Genomic DNA, 18079 nt, shown 5'->3' on the forward strand with positions numbered 1-18079 from the left:
AAAAGGAACAGCGCAAGTGTTGTTGTAAACCGAGATTCTAAACTTGAGAAGAGAGAGAGAGAGAGAGAGAGAGAGAGAGAGAGAGAGAGAGAGAGAGAAAGAAATACAATTATACAGTGTGGTTTTTGTATGGCCTAATTTCACCGGAGCTAATTTGTGAGCTGGGCAGCATTTCCGCCCCCTCACACACCTACACTTTAGCAATCAGGGATCTCCCTCTCTAATGAATCTCTCCAGTCTCGATAATGAAGGCATCTCCACCGCCTGCCTGTTGCTCAGCAAGCTGTTCTGAGTTTGATCAGCGGTGAAGCTGACCCTGCAGATGAATTCAAACAATAAGAAAGATTTTATAGGAGATATTAACGACGCTTCCCCTTGGCGAAATAACAGGCTCCTCTTTCTGAATCCCCACCTCACCCTAGTACGCCTTATTTGCTCAATAAAAACCAAGGACCACAGACGGCCGCTATTTACCAATTCGGTTGCATGTTTAATGGCAGGAGGAAGAAGAAAGATTAAGCTGCTCAACTTGAGAAGAAAATGTAATTTCCTTCCTCTCCATTGCTCCCTATCCCTTATTTGGTATCCAGATCAAGATTTATGTTCTGATACTGTAATTGCAGGCGTCTGCCAGCAGGAGTAGATAATGAGGCTACGGTTCTCGGATGGATCTGTTAGCAACGGGCCAAAGTTGTTTAATTTCTCCACCACATTCAACACCTTTTTTGTTGTCATTAGCCAACCATCTTATTCCTCTAATGACTGATATGCTTACTGGAATGGAGATCACCTCACTGTCCAGGTGAAATCTGGGAAGTATTTGTGAATGCATGGCAGGTACAATTTACAGAATCATTTCATCAGCTATAAGTATGAACGACATCCTCTATAAGTAAAGGGATGCACAATCCAACACAGAGAAACCGGTTATAGGATATACAGATTAACCTGTTTGATATCACGTCACTTAATATTTATTTATTTATGATGTTTATTATCACGATTTTTCAAAAACCACTCTCCATGCACCGTAGGTTCTTTGAGAAACTGCCTCTCTTAATATCGTTTCACAAGCCTGCTTATTGTCACGTTTCATGCAACCTGTCAAATGCTGAGTCACTGGGCTTTACTAAGTAATCACAGGATACAATCAATTTTCAACGCAACTAACAGCCAATAATCATCTCGGCTGATAAACTGGCATTCTGTGCAGCCTGTCAGATGGTGCGTGGGTGGTCCTGATGCGATACGGTTCAGTTGCAAAACACCAACGTCAGCAAATGTTTCTTTTTTAACATAGTCTTATTCACAAAAAAAACAAACAAGTGCAATGGCTAATTGATAGCTCTCATCAGTCAACGATTTATGCCTTTTTTAAGATAATGACACAAACGGTTTTGTTCCAATTAATGATACAAAACTTATTTGTCCTTGTCACAAAGACGGCCGGAGGGGCGGACATCAGACCAGAAACAGGAACCAGGAAATAAACTACAGGCGGAATTTGGTGGAGCTGAGCGAATGGTCTCGCTCAGCGTTTAACAAATTAACAGACAGTCAGAAAATAAACGGTTGTAAGACAAACAAAAACACAGGACACAGCACATTTGCCAAAACAAACAGACAAACAAAACAGACTAACAATAAACAAAACACAGTGAGCAGATATTTTAACTATTATTATTACCTCCATCTCCAATCCCGTTCTCCACTCACCGAACACCCAACCCCGAGTGAGTGAAAACATGCTGCTTTTATGCAGCTGTACCGAGACTCGATTGCTAATCAATCATTCAATTGGAGTCGCGGTACAACTGCACGTGAATTAATAAAGTGCAATTCCCCGTGCTCACATATTATTACTTTTTACTTGCACGTGAAGTGTCGTGCAGTCCTCGTGCCTAAATACAAATATACATTTTAAACACTCATGCTTTTTAGTTCACCGTTAGTTTTCTTTTTTTTTTTCGCACTCTTATGTGCTGTCATAGGCAAAAGTGAAACCTGGTTTATGTCATGACCCGCTTTATATCGCGAATTATGACAGCAGGGCAGTCATGACATAAAGTGGGTTCATCTGTACTACTGTTTCCATGACTACCCATTTTGGATTCAACAACCTAGCGCTCATACTGTAATAGTAACTGCATTCAATGTAATTCAAAAGTTACTTTTCAAAAGACTGCAGTTTATTTCTATAGCAGCATATTTTTTTAAGCAATGAACCACGTTAGAGCAATATTAATCTACCATAATAGAATTTTTCCATGTTCAGTTTTTTAGCTCAATTGCCTTTTAAAACAATGCTGAGCCTTTCAGACAGAAGCTGTATTGTTTTAATATATCAATAACAGCCAAGGCTCTACAATAAATACATCAATTTTACAAACATTGATTTTGCAAGTGCCTGAAACCCAATTACATTCCTCGGCAGGGGGTCCAAAAGTACAAGAATTTAATTAAAAGGAATTTATGGGAAGATAATAAAATTAATTCATATGCCAAGCACCTTCTTTGGTGTAGATGTGGTTTTTAATATAAGCAGCTTTGTGGCTGGCTGGATTAGGTGACTTGTTTGAACTAAGGATGGTAGTTAATCTTTTCCTTGTGAAGAAAACATGAAACTGTTTCTATTAGGAGGTTATTGTAGCCAATGTTTTAGTGAACTTTAGTCTTAAAAACCAGTGGAACACAGAAGCTCAAGTCCTTTTTTTAAGTCCACGTTGATGTGCAGATCCCAGCTTGCCAGTATTTTGCACTTGAGGCTGCCTATGGCTTAAACGCTTTATAACCTCAAATGCTGTTTTTAATATATATTTTTTTTTTTACCCTTTCCACCCCTTTATTTATTTATTTTTATTCTCTGGGTTCTGTGTTCTGATCCAACACTGAGATGAACAGCTTTCTCTACTGCTGTAGATTTGCCACCTGTCCCTGTTTATCCTGGATCATTCCAGTTTTGGGAATTCAATAAAAGAGACAATAAAAAGGTCACCACTTTTTATCGTATCCCAGATTTTGTAGATTACTACATCAACACTGCAGTGCCACTCCCATAAATTTTACTGCCATAGAGGCACAATACTAACTATTGTCAATACTACAATAGTAATGTTATGAATGTTTCCTACTGGATGAATATAGAATTTCTAAAGAGAGTTGAAACTTTTAACCACTCCTCTTCTGTTTGATGTCCCAGTTTGTTGTACCTTACAGGTGGCAACCCTGATCTCTACCTGGCTTTGAGCTTGCTTGCTTGGCTTGGCCTGTACTTCTGGATTCCAGAGTCTGGAAGTAGGGAAACAGGAAAACAGTGTCTGTTTTCCCTACTTGCTCATTGATATCGTTAGGGTTTTAGATTTTAAGTTGCAACCAATAAAACACTGATAAGACCCTCCTGAATATGTAGTGCTCCAAGTGATTAGCCCTATCTATTGTGCAGTTTACTGTATTTAGTTGTACAGTAATAGAAGATTTATCGGGATGGCTCAACTCATTTAAACTCCAGAAGAGTTACTTTTGGGCAGCACCGTAAAGAACTAGTCAATTCACAAAATATAAATCCCTGATACACAAGTTTTACCATCTGCAAAAAGCCTAAAAATAAAATCTGTAAAAGGGGTTCTGCCTCTCTTTAATATTCTGTTTAAACAAAAAGATTAAATGAAAATGCAGATGAGTATTTCATTTTCAACTGATCTGGTAATTCGTTCGAGCTATGTACCGAGTAGCAGTTGCTGCTGACACTGGCTGAGAGATGAAACGTGTTCATTCCTCTGGGATGTTTTATTTTGTAAGCAGAGATGAAAACTGATATTATTTAAATAAATCAATTTAAAAAATGTCACGTCACAATAGGCATGACAGCAGTTTCATACAGTTGTCGTTGGTGTGCTTCGGTATTCAAGACACAAATCGCTGCTCACTGAAACCGGATTTCCAATCTTTACTTTCCTGAGTAATCAGTTAGGAATGGACACATATAGTACGGTATCCCTCCAGAACAACTTAAAAACTCTTCAATCTGTGCTGACCTGGCTGCCTACTATATGTTAATAACTTGGTAGCCCAGCTGGCTTTCCATTGTATCCTTCCCTGTATATCATTTGCATAAAGACAGCTATAGCAAAATAAGATGAATGAAACCCTACAGTAGTTTTACCAGGGTTTTTAGGGCACAAATAAAATGTCCTGGAATTGAGACTTGCAAAGCAAAAGCTATTAAATGTATGAAATTATTATTATTATTATATATTATTATTATTATTATTATTATTATTAATATGTAGATTCAGGTGTTTTCCAAACACGATTGTTTTGCTTTTAGCTTTTTTACTTCAAGATAATTTTGTATAATCCAGGCCTTGTGCAGCGGCCAAGCCCGGGCAGTGATGTCTCCTGGGGGTCCTGAACTGTGGAACCAATAACACCGTGCACTGAGAAGATCTGTGCCGGAATAATGCTTCACATCTGAAACAGCAAGCGCCAAGACAAATAAACAGCCCAGTTTCCTTATAAACTGTTGTTTTAAAAGCAAGGGAGAAAAAAAAAAATCACAAATGTCTCATTCTCAGCCAAAAGCTTTTCTAATGTGAAATCTCCATTCCCTCTGGGTTTGCTGTGAACTCACAGAAGTACTGTGTAATGTCACTGTAGAGGTAACCTGTGCGACAAACGTTGGGGCAGGCTGGTCTAACTATCAATTGCTATCCACAGATTTTTAGATGGAATTCCTTTTTACTGGGCTTTTGTGTGTGTTTTCAATGTATACATGTATGCTGTAGTTAAAGGAAGTATAATCGATATTATGACTGCTTCAAAGGTATTTGCAAAATTTATGAAAAATTATAAGCATTACGTTTTAGTAAACGTTAGTGCAATGTCAAAATACAACACTGAATGATGGCCAACAGAAACAGCTCCGTTATCAAAGCTCTGCTATTGAGAAACATAGATATGCATTTTAGAGTGGAAAAAGGCAGGGCTTGTCGGGAAGATTACTGACTCGTGTTTTGTATTTATACAGTCATAAGGACATTCATAATACACACCTGTATTTTTATGTGGCTTAAAGTATTAGGATACCCAGTCCAGTATTAAAAAAAAAAAAAGTGAGTGGTCCAAATAAAAGGGTAGCTACAGGTGCTATGGAGATAGCATTACCGGAATGAGTAAGTGCATAAGAAATTATAAGTTCTGGCAACTTTGATAAGGAACTGGGTTTTTCAAATCACTTCAAAGCAAATATTGTATCATGTTAAAATGTAACCCTAACCCTACTGTGCATGCTCTTTAAATGAGTCTTCCTCCAACAAGTTTAGGTCAAAAAGGAGAACTGCATTTCTCTTCAAGCACGACATATAAAAAGTAACAGGGCTTCCCAGAACTGAGCCCTGTCACATGTAATCAAGTCTCACAGTTCTTTAGATGTCCCTTACAGTAGCTATTCTTCATCTCTAGTGTACAGAGTGTAAAGCCTTAATGCATCAGCCCTCTTCTCTATGCCTGGATCGGTCCTGAGATGAGTGTTAAGTATTCCGTGCCTAGTAGGGTTCCATTATTGGGCAGTGACTTTTAGGGATCACTTTAAATAACTTGAAACCTTTCCCTGCCTTCAGGTTTGTTTAAAGCTGGTTTAAAAGGGGGTATTGCGTGCAATTTCAGTTCTAATAAATGTGTGATGAACGTTCATCTGAAATGATGAAATATTTCCAAATTGATGAAGATTTTCCATCAAAATAAAGAAAGACTGACCTGAAATTCGGCATGTTTCAGGTTCCAGGATGTGCATACAACTGTGTCTAATCACTACTGTACTTGCATGTGTTGAATATCGATTTAGGTTCACATGCTCCCTGGTGATGTTTATCAGCTCCCTTGTGATTTTATCAAACCACACAATAAAACAACACCTGCATATTGTGTTCCTTGCAGTTTGCTCTGAGGTTCAGTGTTGCTTGATGTGAGATTATGTTTTATTACTGTAACCATTCGTAAGTCAGGCACTGGGCATTGCAGATTCATTTTTTTTTCATGTGATGTGACTGTGGTGGTACAGATGGTACTGAGGGGGAAGGTTACTCTCTGGAGATTTAATCAGATCTCAGAGGCAGCTTGACGCACTTATTTGTTTTTTTTTTGCAGGAGAAATATGAATCCTGTTCCCACTAATGGAGGCATCACAATACAATTTCATCTTTGTTTTTGACATGCAAAACACTCAAGCTGTTTACAGGACATGACCATATGCTGCAACATGTTTTCTTTTTTTCTACCCAATGTTTTGCAATGACAACAGAACATCTGAACAGTATAAAAGTTAACGTCTAAATTTCAGTTCAGTTTTTAAAACAATATTAGTAAGGCAATGGAACCCAAATAGAAGGCATAAATATACAAAGCCTAGCATGGCACCCTTATACTTGTCAGGTATTGATTATTTTATTGATTTTTAAAATCAACAGATTTTTGATTGAGCTTGTATTGTGCAATCGCTCTTTGTCCTCGTATGTACTCTGGTTTCTGTTTTGAAAAATTGTTACAGATTTTAAAAGTGGGGTTCCTCCACGGTATGTGGGATTTTGAAAGGTCTGTTCTGCAGATGAAAAGTGGAAGCTGAAGTAAAGAAAGTTCCTCTTGCAGATCTAATCAGTCTTCTCCCCACTTCCAACCTGATGAAGAGGCATTTGTGACCTTGAATGTATGTTGCATACAGTAAAGCACTGAACAGTAAATATTCAGCTGGTTGTATTAAAAGGTATCACCAAAAAATAAACAACTTTGTTGTACCTATAGTTGTACCAATGTGTATTTACCTAGAGTCTTTGGTTAAGAACCGTATCTGTAATGTGTGGGGTATGTTATACTTTATAACAAATCATAACCATAATCATAAACAAACAAAAAAAAAGTAGCTTAAATAGAGAGCTGAAGTTTGCTGTTTTGGGATGTACAGTATCCATTTGTTTTCTACTATTGGTCCTGTTAATGGGATTTTAAAACCACACTCCATTCAGACTTCAAGCACCTCAGTCTGAAGCATCTCAATCTCAAGGGTGCCCTGCACCAGATTCTCAAAGATTTTAAGAACATAAGAACGTTTACAAACGAGAGGAGGCCATTCGGCCCATCTTGCTCGTTTGGTTGTTAGTAGCTTATTGATCCCAGAATCTCATCAAGCAGCTTCTTGAAGGATCCCAGGGTGTCAGCTTCAACAACATTACTGGGGAGTTGATTCCAGACCCTCACGATTCTCTGTGTAAAAAAGTGCCTCCGATTTTCTGTTCTGAATGCCCCTTTGTCTAATCTTCACTTGTGACCCCTGGTCCTTGTTTATTTTTTCAGGTCGAAAAAGTCCCTTGGGTCGACACTCTCAATACCTTTTAGAATTTAGAATGCTTGAATTAGGTCGCCACGTAGTCTTCTTTGCTCAAGACTGAACAGATTCAATTATTTTAGCCTGTCTGCATATGACATGCCTTTTAAGCCCAGAATAATTCTGGTCGCTCTTCTTTGCACTCTTTCTAGAGCAGCAATATCTTTTTTATAGCGAGGTGACCAGAACTGCACACAGTATTCAAGATGAGGTCTTACTAGTGCATTGTACAGTTTTAACATTACTTCCCTTGATTTAAATTCAACACTTTTCACAATGTATCCGAGCATCTTGTTGGCCTTTTTTATAGCTTCCCAACATTATCTAGATGAAGACATTTCTGAGTCAACAAAACTCCAAATAGTTCATTTTTACTCCAAATTGTTCATAGCATGAAATAATAATAATAATAATAATAAAAATCTGTTTCAATTCTAAAACTAATAAGAAGTAACTTAAGCCCCTAAATCAAGTTTTATGGATCTATATCTTTATTTTATATATTTATTTATTTCCCCAAAAACAAAGTCTTTATGACAATTCGTAGTAAAAGGATTTGAGAATTAAGCAGTTCTGTAGCAAGAGTAAGAGTAAAGAGTACATTTTTAGAAACCATAGGCATGTCGTAGCAGTTCTTAGCTTTTGTATTCAGTGCTTCAGTGTTGCTTGCCAGTGTTCCCAAGGCTTGTCGCCCTTTCTGACACCTTGTTGCACTCCAATGTCTCTGAAATTGAAGTCGTGTCTCGGCTAATAATCACTATTCATGACACTTGAGGTCCTAATTGACTCAATCCATCTGTGATCATTGTAGGTGACCCTGGCTTTGACATGATGGGGAAAACAGCTGTTAAGCAGCAATGCTAAACTGATGAAATTGACTCTAAGCCTATTCTTACATGTCCTGTCAAAAGACATAAACACACTTATCTGAAGCTCGCTTGACACCTTACGGTCACAAGGAGTTTTTGATAACAGAGTAACAGAAACAGGACTGAACGGTGATGCCTGCTAGATTTCCATTGTCTTTTGAAGACGTTATTAAGTTATTATGGAGTATCACTTGTTTTCTGTTTTACAGATATGTCAAATATCTAGCTTAGTAACATCTGAAATTCATGAGCGTTGCTTATTTAAACACTTCTAACACTCAGAGTTAAAACAACAAAATAAAAACAAGTACACAGACATTTCAGTTTATGCATTCTTATTTAAAGGTGTCAGAAACACAAATGGTACATTAGAGACCGATCTGGAAGTGACGTAAGGGGCTGATCTGAAAGACAAGTGCACAGCATTCTGCACATGAATTCTCAGGTGTCCAGATTACTGCAGTCTTCCAGTGAAACAGCTTGCAGTTTCATTGAAGCGATTAGTTAGAGTGGTTTTAAATAGCGAATTTCCTATAAAAATGAAGTCATAAATCAAAGCTCAAGCTTCTCTAGAAGCGACTTAATGCGCCAGAATGATACTGAGTCTTAAGATATTTTTCCTGGCTGTTTATTCTTCTCCTCTCAGGTCTGTGCCCTTGACTTACTGGCCAGGAGTCTGATAGGTCTCAGCCTGTGAATAAAAATGAAACGAAAGCAGTCCTTAAAGTAACAGTGAAGTGAACAATCTATGTAAACACTGTCACCTGGTGGTAAATCGTGAAGGTTTCCTGGAGATGACAAGATCTTAAGAACATAAGAAAGTTTACAAACGAGAGGAGGCCATTCGGCCCATCTTGCTCGTTTGGTTGTTAGTAGCTTATTGATCCCAAAATCTCATCAAGCAGCTTCTTGAAGGATCCCAGGGTGTCAGCTTCAACAACATTACTGGGGAGTTGATTCCAGACCCTCACAATTCTCTGTGTAAAAAAGTGCCTCCTATTTTCTGTTCTGAATGCCCCTTTGTCTAAACTCCATTTGTGACCCCTGGTCCTTGTTTCTTTTTTCAGGCTGAAAAAGTCCCTTGGGTCGACACTGTCAATACCTTTTAGAATTTTGAATGCTTGAATTAGGTCGCCACGTAGTCTTCTTTGTTCAAGACTGAACAGATTCAATTCTTTTAGCCTGTCTGCATATGACATGCCTTTTAAGCCCGGAATAATTCTGGTCGCTCTTCATGTAGTAGTCTAAACAGAGGGGTTGACAAAATTGGCCCTTCCATTCCTTGTCTTTGTTCCAACCTAGTTCATAATTGTTTAATTGAACCAATTAAACCTCCATACAGGCCCTGAAGTAGTTAATTATATACTTTGACCTGTTAAACCTGGAGTGGAATGGCCCCCCAGGACTGTGATTGGACACCCCTGGTGTAGCCTCTAAAAGTTGAAGACAGTCATCAAGGTGCATTCAGAAAGATAAACCTTGACCTGCATCCACCTGCACCCTGGCTTTGGATGTAAATGGGTTGCAATACCTTGGACAGCAAGCCGCACAATTGATTTTGCTGTACATTTTTCAAGCCTGTTCAGATATTGCACTTTTAGGATGCTCACAAAGTACGGTACCTCTTGTATGGGCTCTTCTAACAAAAGTCAAGGTGTAGTCTCCATGTACAGTAGGTAGACATACCTGCACATGCGTTTTTATAAGGGAGAGACCTTTTGTCTTACACTTGTGTCTCCTAAACCGCACCCACGCCAGGAATATAAACAAACACTGCTCATTGTGCAGCACTGTGAAAGGAATTGAATACATATGTTTTACTGTTCATCCGTAACATTTATAGCATCTAGTTTTGAATTTCTTTGTAAAAAAAAAAAAAAAAAAAGAAACAAACAGGTAAACAAATCCCAGAATGCATACTTTTTATGGAAGATTAAATACTAACATGTTACAGTTTACAAAACTAAATCAACTGAAATGTATACCATGAGTACTAGCTGTTTAATTTCATAATACCTTTAAAAAAAAAGCCGGTTTTAAGGATTTTTACTGTTAAGACATTCCAAAATCTCAATATAATGCTCCCACTGTGCTTTATTATCCATAAATGGAACAAGGGATAGGGACACGTTGGGGTTTCTAATTGCCTCGGAGCACAGAGCCCCTAGCAGGATTCAAGACAGATAGATCAATAAATAGATTTCCTGGGCATATTATAAGAAAATTCATTACTGTGGGACAGACAGAAACCCATGCACATAACGAAATATATATATGTAGTTTATAGTTATTTTGTATTTTAAAAGATCATGGGCTCAATAGGAGTTCAAATTTGTTTGAGGCAATAAAGGATGAAATGAACTGACTTTGATTTACTGTGGCTGAATGAACCCAACTGCTGCTGAATTAAATCTGTTTAAAAAAAAAAAAAAAAAGTCTGTGAAAACATCTATCCGTGAAAAAATAAACAGCTGTTGTCTCCCAAAGAAACAAAAAGTATCACAGCATGCATTGAACAACAAGAACATAATAGAGTTAAGCTATGCAGTACCACCTCACAAATGAAATTAGGCAAGATGAACTGATTTCTCCACGAAGACAGATGAGAATCCTCAAGGGTTCCCAGAGAAGTTCTGGGTTGCGCTTAATCAATGTATCACCTTGGCAGGGCTTTGAATCCCAGGAGGTGGTCTATAAATAGAAGGTAATCACTGATATGACACATGTGCAGAATGGCTCAGTTTGTTAGCTGATTGTATTACTTTGCAAACCTAAGTAATGAACATTGCCCAGTCGCTGCGTATAACAGCACTTCCTAATATATCGAATGAGTTTATTTCTATATTTCGTAAGGTGAACCTGAAAGTGACCCACTAAGACTAAAGTCTATCTTTCAAGGAGGTCTAAGGGCAAGTGGCTTCACTACAAGTTGTCCCAAATTACAAATATCGATATACAGTGCAAGATGTAATATAACCCTTAATGGTATATTTAAACATGTGTTGGGTTAAGGATTATTGTTAGAGCTTTGTGCAGAAGTTTTCTGTTGGGGACCAGCACTGCTGTTACTCAGATTTCAGGCATACAGATAAATAAACAAATGCATAAATACATAATATGAAACTCACGGTTTGTTTTTTGAATGGTTGCCGTGTTTGAACTCTCTTAACAGGAATGTCAGGCACCTAAATATAACCCCAAAACACATTTAACCCAAAACCATTTCTTCAGTTTATAATAGCATTATTATCTTCCACATTTGTCATTACCTGACCTTTTGTTGAGTGCCCTCGTCTTTGTTTTGGGACACCGAACTGTTGCTTTGCTCATTTATGTAGCAGAGTGTGACCACTGAGTCGATGGCTTCTGAGAAGTGACTCACCGATAAGTCATCACTGATAAGCCTGAGTATTTTAGAGAGAGGGTCACACAAGCTTGATCTCTTGTGCAGGTGCGTCAGCTCAAGGAGGAAAGGGTTCTAAAAAGAATGCGCTGAAGGGCTGTGTAGCGGACTGAATTCCGTTCCCAACTCAAAGACATTATAAGCATTGTATATAGCGAACACACCGCAATACGGACTTCCGGTTTTGAAATTCTGAAACATTATAAAATGTGCACTAAAAAATAAGCGTACTTACTAGGGAGGGATTTTGTGGTCCGGAAAGAGGTGGAGTTGATCGGATTCCTAAACAAAAACAAAACAAAACAGAAAAAAAATAGAAAATCAAATTTAAATACAGGTAGTAGTTGAATGGCTAGTCGCACAGGGAAGGCGATCTCAATGAATGGAGGCCTACATGCATTGATCTTGCAGCGTCTCTGTTAGCAAATAAAGAATTTACTTTTAACTTGAATCTGGAGAATAAGGACTGGGTTTGTTTTTTGGGGAGTAAATGTGGTAATGCGGTGATATAATGTTATTAATGGAAACTGGGAACAGATAAAGAAACTTACCGCATCCTGGGAGTTTGATTGTGCGTGTGTGTGTGTGTGTGTGTGTGTGTGCGTGTGCGTAAGTGTTTAGGAGGTGTGTCTCACTAAGGGGGCGCGCGCGGTGTAGCAGCCCTAGATGTAGTCAGAAGAGATCGCGCTTACCGTGATAGATGAGAGGGGAGCAGTAAATTGGAAATAATGATTTATTCGTCCAAGGAAGTACCTGTCCTATAGGAAAATGTTTGTTATGACATTGTGTTTTTAGAAAAAAGAAACAAAGAAAAGAAACACTGAAATGTTGTATTTTAAGAACTATTTTGCTGGTATTTATCTTTGTTAATTTGGTATGTTCCAGGAGGGGTGGGACTGAAAGGTATAAATAGCCTGGGTCAGCCTTGCCAGTTTTTTAGTCTGAGACTGCTGTGACCATGTTTTTTTTTTTCAATACTTCATTTATTATTATTATTATTATTATTATTATTATTATTATTATTATTATTATTATTATTTTATTTTATCTGTGATAACACCGTTATTCACAGTTAACCACTTTTTTCTGAGGTTCTTGCACTGCACTGCTTGTGAATAATAAAATATAGCCAGCTTGGCGCAAAGAAAGAAATACTTTTTGTCTTCACTTGAAGTTTTTACCTACACCCGCACACCGGTCCCTAACAGGCTGCCTTATGTTTTCTTAGCTGTCCCATCGCATTCTCTATAAACTCCTCCAGCTTTACTCGTTGAGTGCTAATGTGCCCACCGATGGCTAAGTCATTGCTTGCCAGGTTCATTGTGTAGAAATTGCCAGCATGCCTCTAGTTAGGGTTGCCATGGTAATTGCACTACTATCATTCTCGCTGTCAGGTTCTAGTCCTCAAAGCCTTTTGAGTTTTGATCTTATATAACTGTACAAGCATAATCGGTTTGGAATATATTTATTTTTTAGTTAATGCCTATGTTATATACAGTGCTGTGCAAAAGTCTTAGACATTTTGCACATTTTTTGGGGGGGGTTATACTCCCAAAGAATCAACCTGCTTTAACACTACCATAGAATCAACCTGCTTTAACACTACCATAGAATCAACCTGCTTTAACACTACCATAGAATCAACCGGTGCCATCTGCCATCTTTCTTTTTTATTTTGAACACAAATAAAAATGAACAAAACAGAAACCTAGCTCTGCTTTGGAGCGTTGACTACACACCTAGGAACCTAGCTAAATAAACAGGACAGCTAAGCTGTTTACCTGTTAAAATGATCACACAGTTACAAAACGGTTCACACAGCACCTTTTCAATGACACACTCAGTGTGTCAGTCCTAGAAGTGTCGTCGGAGTTCGTCTGACTGACGAAAGGAGATTGACTGCTCAACCGAGATTAAACGTTGGCTCTCTGTTGACGGTTTTGACAACTGCCAAAATTGGTTATTATTAATTTAATAATTAAGAGTCGGCTTCTCAGCCTGGCCTACTAGGAGGTGTAGTCCCTGTGACACCCCATATATATATATATATATATATATATATATATATATATATATATATATATATATATATATATATAGCAGCTGTTCTAAAAAGCCTTCAATATCAGACAACTGTAAAGTGGTGACATTACTTTTAATGGGTGTTGAAGACGTGTTATTTCAATGCTGCCTGCAGTATTCTATATGTTAGTACAATTTACATTTTTAGATATATTTTACAAGTGTTGAGAGATGTGGCGTTTAATATCTCTGTGTGTTCTACGCTCCTGAGTATTATTTTCACTGTATCTCATTTTGGAATCTACGTTGCGTTCATTCCAATCCAATGACAAGAGTCCGTGAATCTGTCCAAAATAAGCTGCATTGTTTAGCAGATGCGACGTTTGATCTAAGGAATCTGTCAGGCTTCAGAAAAAAAGGAGACCTGCTGTATAAATGTATCCTAATTTGCTCCACTCAAGCGGAAAGACCAAATATCCTTTTCTTAAAATAACCCCTAAATATAAAAAGGGGTGGCATGTGTTTTAACATGCTGAACATTTCATCTTATTCCAATGCCTGTTTCCTAAGAAGACATTGTGTTACTGTGACGGGGATGCAACGGGTCGGAGCTGTGGTCGATCCTCCCCGTCGCTGGTGGCGTTGCGCAAAACGGGACGAGATCGGCGGAAAGGCAAAGGTCGAGCCGTCCGGGAACTCTAGAAAGATCACCCGCTCCGTCCGAACGCGGAAGTCCGCGGCCGCTGCGCCACGTACGCCAGTCAGAGTTACTATGTACGCCGATTGGGTACAGCGGTGACCGGGCCGAGGCTAAGGGCGGGGTCGGGCAGTATTTCAAGGACGGTACGATCTGAGCTCACTTTCTCAGTACTGGGGTAACAGCGAAAGGAGACGTGCTGTTGAATTTACTGGCATAAAGTGTGTTGTGTTCACAGAGACCAGAGACGGCTGTTCAGCTTACTTCCCGGAAGAACGACCGGGGCCACGATACTAAACCCTGCCCAGGACCGGGAGCCCCCTAGAGGCCAGCGCAGGAGCGCCGGAGAAATATTTGTCTATATTTATAACTTATGTTTTACTGTGTGTGCGGGACTTTTGTTAGTTTTACCTTTTTATTTTCGTTGGTACTGGTGGGGGATTTATTTTGACTATTTATTTATTTATTTATTTATTTGTTCTGTTTTGATTGGAATGTTGGTTGGTGGCTACCTTCGTCCAGATAAATAAAAACCCTGCTGCAGGTAAACTATACAAGCCTCCTGAGTATTTTTGCAGGTCCCATCACCACCACCACCTCACTCAGCCCACCAACCTCCCACAGTTACTCATCTGATTTACTGTTAAACATGCTAATTAGAATAAGGAACAAAGAGGAATTCATGGAATTCTCATCAATACCATTGTCCCTGGGCTGTCCAATTATATAATATAACAGAAAGAAATGTACATCATAAACAGACCCAAGCTCCAGCAGCTGCAAGCATTTTTATTTAAAAGTAATCTTGATGGGTATGTGAAAAAGAAACATGATAGTGATGTAAGGTTTTCTTTTTACAGATTAGTGCTCTGAAGAACAGGCCCTGGTTGTTAAGAATGATGCAACTGGCATTCCAATTGTTCAATGGATAACATTCTCGTACACATATTCGTAGTTGCCTTTGAGAATTATTTATCGGCAGGTATTACTAATGTGTTGATTTCAAAACAAGAAAAGATGTCCTTCCCTCACCTTTACAACTGAGTACCAATCAATGGCTATTAACTTTCTCATTAAGTGTTTTGAATGCCGATTTTCTGGCATTGTTATCATTTGGTTTCAGGCCGAGGCGCCTGCTTCCAATAAAACAGCTTCACCACCTCCCCTAAACACACCCACGATACACCAACACACAATTCACCTTCTCACCTTCACCTTCAACTCCAACACCAACTCTTTACCCAACACCATTAACATCCTTTATATAACCTGGAACTGGAGCCTAATTAATCATCGCTTATTCTATTCACGGCTCCAGCCACATTCCCATGTGTTTTTGCAGGGAGGAAATTAACCCCCTCCCTGCCAGCCTAACATTCCCCACACACACCCACACCCGTGCACAGGCATAGCTTTCACCACGACACACTTCTATTAGGCAGTTCCGAGTATGGCAGTTCACCTCTAATGTGAATTATTATATAAATGAATACATACTTACATTATTCAGAAAGGGACAGAGTAATGTAATTAGTAATGTTGTCGGTCATCTACAGTATAACATTATTCTTAGGCATAAATATTATTTGTGTCTACTTTTTGACTATCTGCTCTGGTAAGGAGTGACTGGGAGGATAAATAAGAGCTTTTGAACATTTTATAACAAGTGCAGTTAAAGTACAGATATACATAGACTATACACACCATAATGTCAGTTAAATTCAAACAATTATTCTCACTTACCTAACACTAAGCACAAATTAATCATCATAAAATAAGGGTGTGTATTGACTGTATCCCGAATGGATGCTTGCTTCATATAAATTATGACCAAGCAATCTAGCATATGGTACATTATATCCCTCTTACAGAAGTTGCTTTTGATCTCTTTCCCAAGTACTGTAAAGAGCTTCTGGTTCAGCTGATAACTTGTGATTTTGACATCTCTCCTGGGGTTGTCTTGGATCACATGGAGGCTCTGCTCAGTTAGCTGCATGTGCAGGCATGATGAAGCCACTGCTGCGTGTTTTAATGCATACACTGTGTTTACTGGCATGGAAACACCACCTGATGAGTCACATCAGCACACATGGTAAAAAGCAAAGACATACAGCAAAACCTTTTTGTTGGTGGGTGAACAATGGGAAATAAAGACTATTAGCAACTCAACTGAGTGTGGCTTTTCAATTTGCGGGTAACCTAGGCTTTTGTAGATTTTGGCATTTAAGGCATTTATTTGACACCATTTGTGGTTTGGTGTCTTATGAGTGAAAACGGAAAGAGATCCACTGAGGCTTTCACTGGAGTCTGTCACACTAAGCAACTCCCATCCAAAAATAGTGGAGCGTACAACTTCAATCTATAAGAGTGGCCCTGGCTGCATATTAGTAAGTGCTCACTGTTATCATTTCTCAGACGTCCTATAACTATTGTTGATGATTGTAATTGAGTTATAATGAGAGTTTCCAAAAAAAACCAATATGAGTGTTTTGCAAGGATGCTGGAATACCCTGAACAAGAATAAAGTGAAGCAGTGGTGTTCCCACTGCAGAGCCGGTGCTGCATGTGTGAGGATATATTGTACAGCAATCACAATACACTGGGGACAGAGTGATCACAACAGGCTCTAATGCTCCTGCTGAACTAGCAGTACTTATAATGAAATAAAAGTGAATTAATGCAAATGAGAGGGAAAAAATAAGTTACTTATGGAACACTGTGTTCTACTGAAATGAAGGAGCAGCTTGTAATATATATATATATATATATATATATATATATATATATAAAATGTAGTAGGCAGCAATTGTTTTTATATTTTTTTCTCCCAGTTTGGAATGGCCAATTATTTTTAGGCTTAGGTCACTGCTATCACGCCTGTGCTGACTTGGGAGTGGCGAAGACAAACACATGCTGTCATCTGAATTGTGTTCTGTCAGCAGACTGCTTCTTTTTCACACTGCAGGCCCACCATGTAGCCACCTCAGAAGTGCAGTGTCAGAGGACAACACAGCTTTGGGCAGCTTACAGGCAAGCTCGTAGGCACCTGGCCAGGCTACAGGGGTTGCTGGTGTGTGGTGAGCTGAGGACACCCTCCCACCACTGGGCAGTGCTCAGCCAATTGTATGCCATCCCCTGGGGTACTCCCATCCACAGTCGGCAGTGGAATAGCCTGGACTTGAACCGGTGACGTCAAGGCTATAGTGCAGATCCTGCACTCATGCAGAGTGTCTTTACCGGATGTGCCACTCGGGAGCCCCTCAATTATATTTTATTTATGAAAAAATATATATGTCCCAGCCTTGACAGCTTGTGCGTTAGACACGTGTGTGTTGATCCAGTAAAAGTTTTCACCCATTATTTAGCATTAAACGGATTCCCAGCATCCCTTCACCAAACCACTTAAAGTACATAAAAGAAACCCACTTTATCTTTCCAGGTTATCTTTGCCATCTTGTTTACTGTACAGAGCACACTATTGTCATTATTGTACTGTAAAATAAAATGTTTTAAATCGTATTTTGATCCAGCAGTTTCTTAGATTTGTAATGACTCTCGTTGCAATGCCGTTTGGTACCCGCCCGATAGTTGTCGTTATGAAAATTGATGGCTGTAAAAAAAGACGAGCTCCCTTATAAATTACATCATTTGCCTTTTTATTCCTTCTTTATAGTTCTTTTTTTTCTTTTTTCTATCACATTTAAACAAAATCT

The 18079-nt window shown here is 38.8% G+C and overlaps 1 protein-coding gene and 1 long non-coding RNA gene across 5 annotated transcripts in view; one reads left to right on the forward strand and one right to left on the reverse strand.

Annotated features, from left to right (window-relative positions):
• Positions 1–18079, forward strand: part of LOC121316818 (sodium/potassium/calcium exchanger 3-like) — a 115522-nt gene that overhangs the window by 22968 nt on the left and 74475 nt on the right. The gene's annotated exons all lie outside the window — the stretch shown is intronic.
• The window catches only part of LOC121316819, an 81161-nt gene continuing 73233 nt past the window's right edge, over positions 10152–18079 (reverse strand). For 2 of the 3 annotated variants that reach the window (XR_005950459.1, XR_005950457.1), the window contains 3 exons: positions 11883–11929; positions 11373–11429; positions 10152–10935 (listed from right to left, as the gene is read on the reverse strand). This is a non-coding gene — a long non-coding RNA (uncharacterized LOC121316819). Of the gene's footprint in view, positions 10936–11372; positions 11430–11882; positions 11930–12198; positions 12435–18079 lie in introns of those variants that run through there. The other variant, XR_005950458.1, reaches the window with a different exon arrangement.

Source organism: Polyodon spathula, chromosome 6 (assembly GCF_017654505.1).
Source record: "Polyodon spathula isolate WHYD16114869_AA chromosome 6, ASM1765450v1, whole genome shotgun sequence".
Lineage (NCBI taxonomy): Eukaryota > Metazoa > Chordata > Actinopteri > Acipenseriformes > Polyodontidae > Polyodon > Polyodon spathula.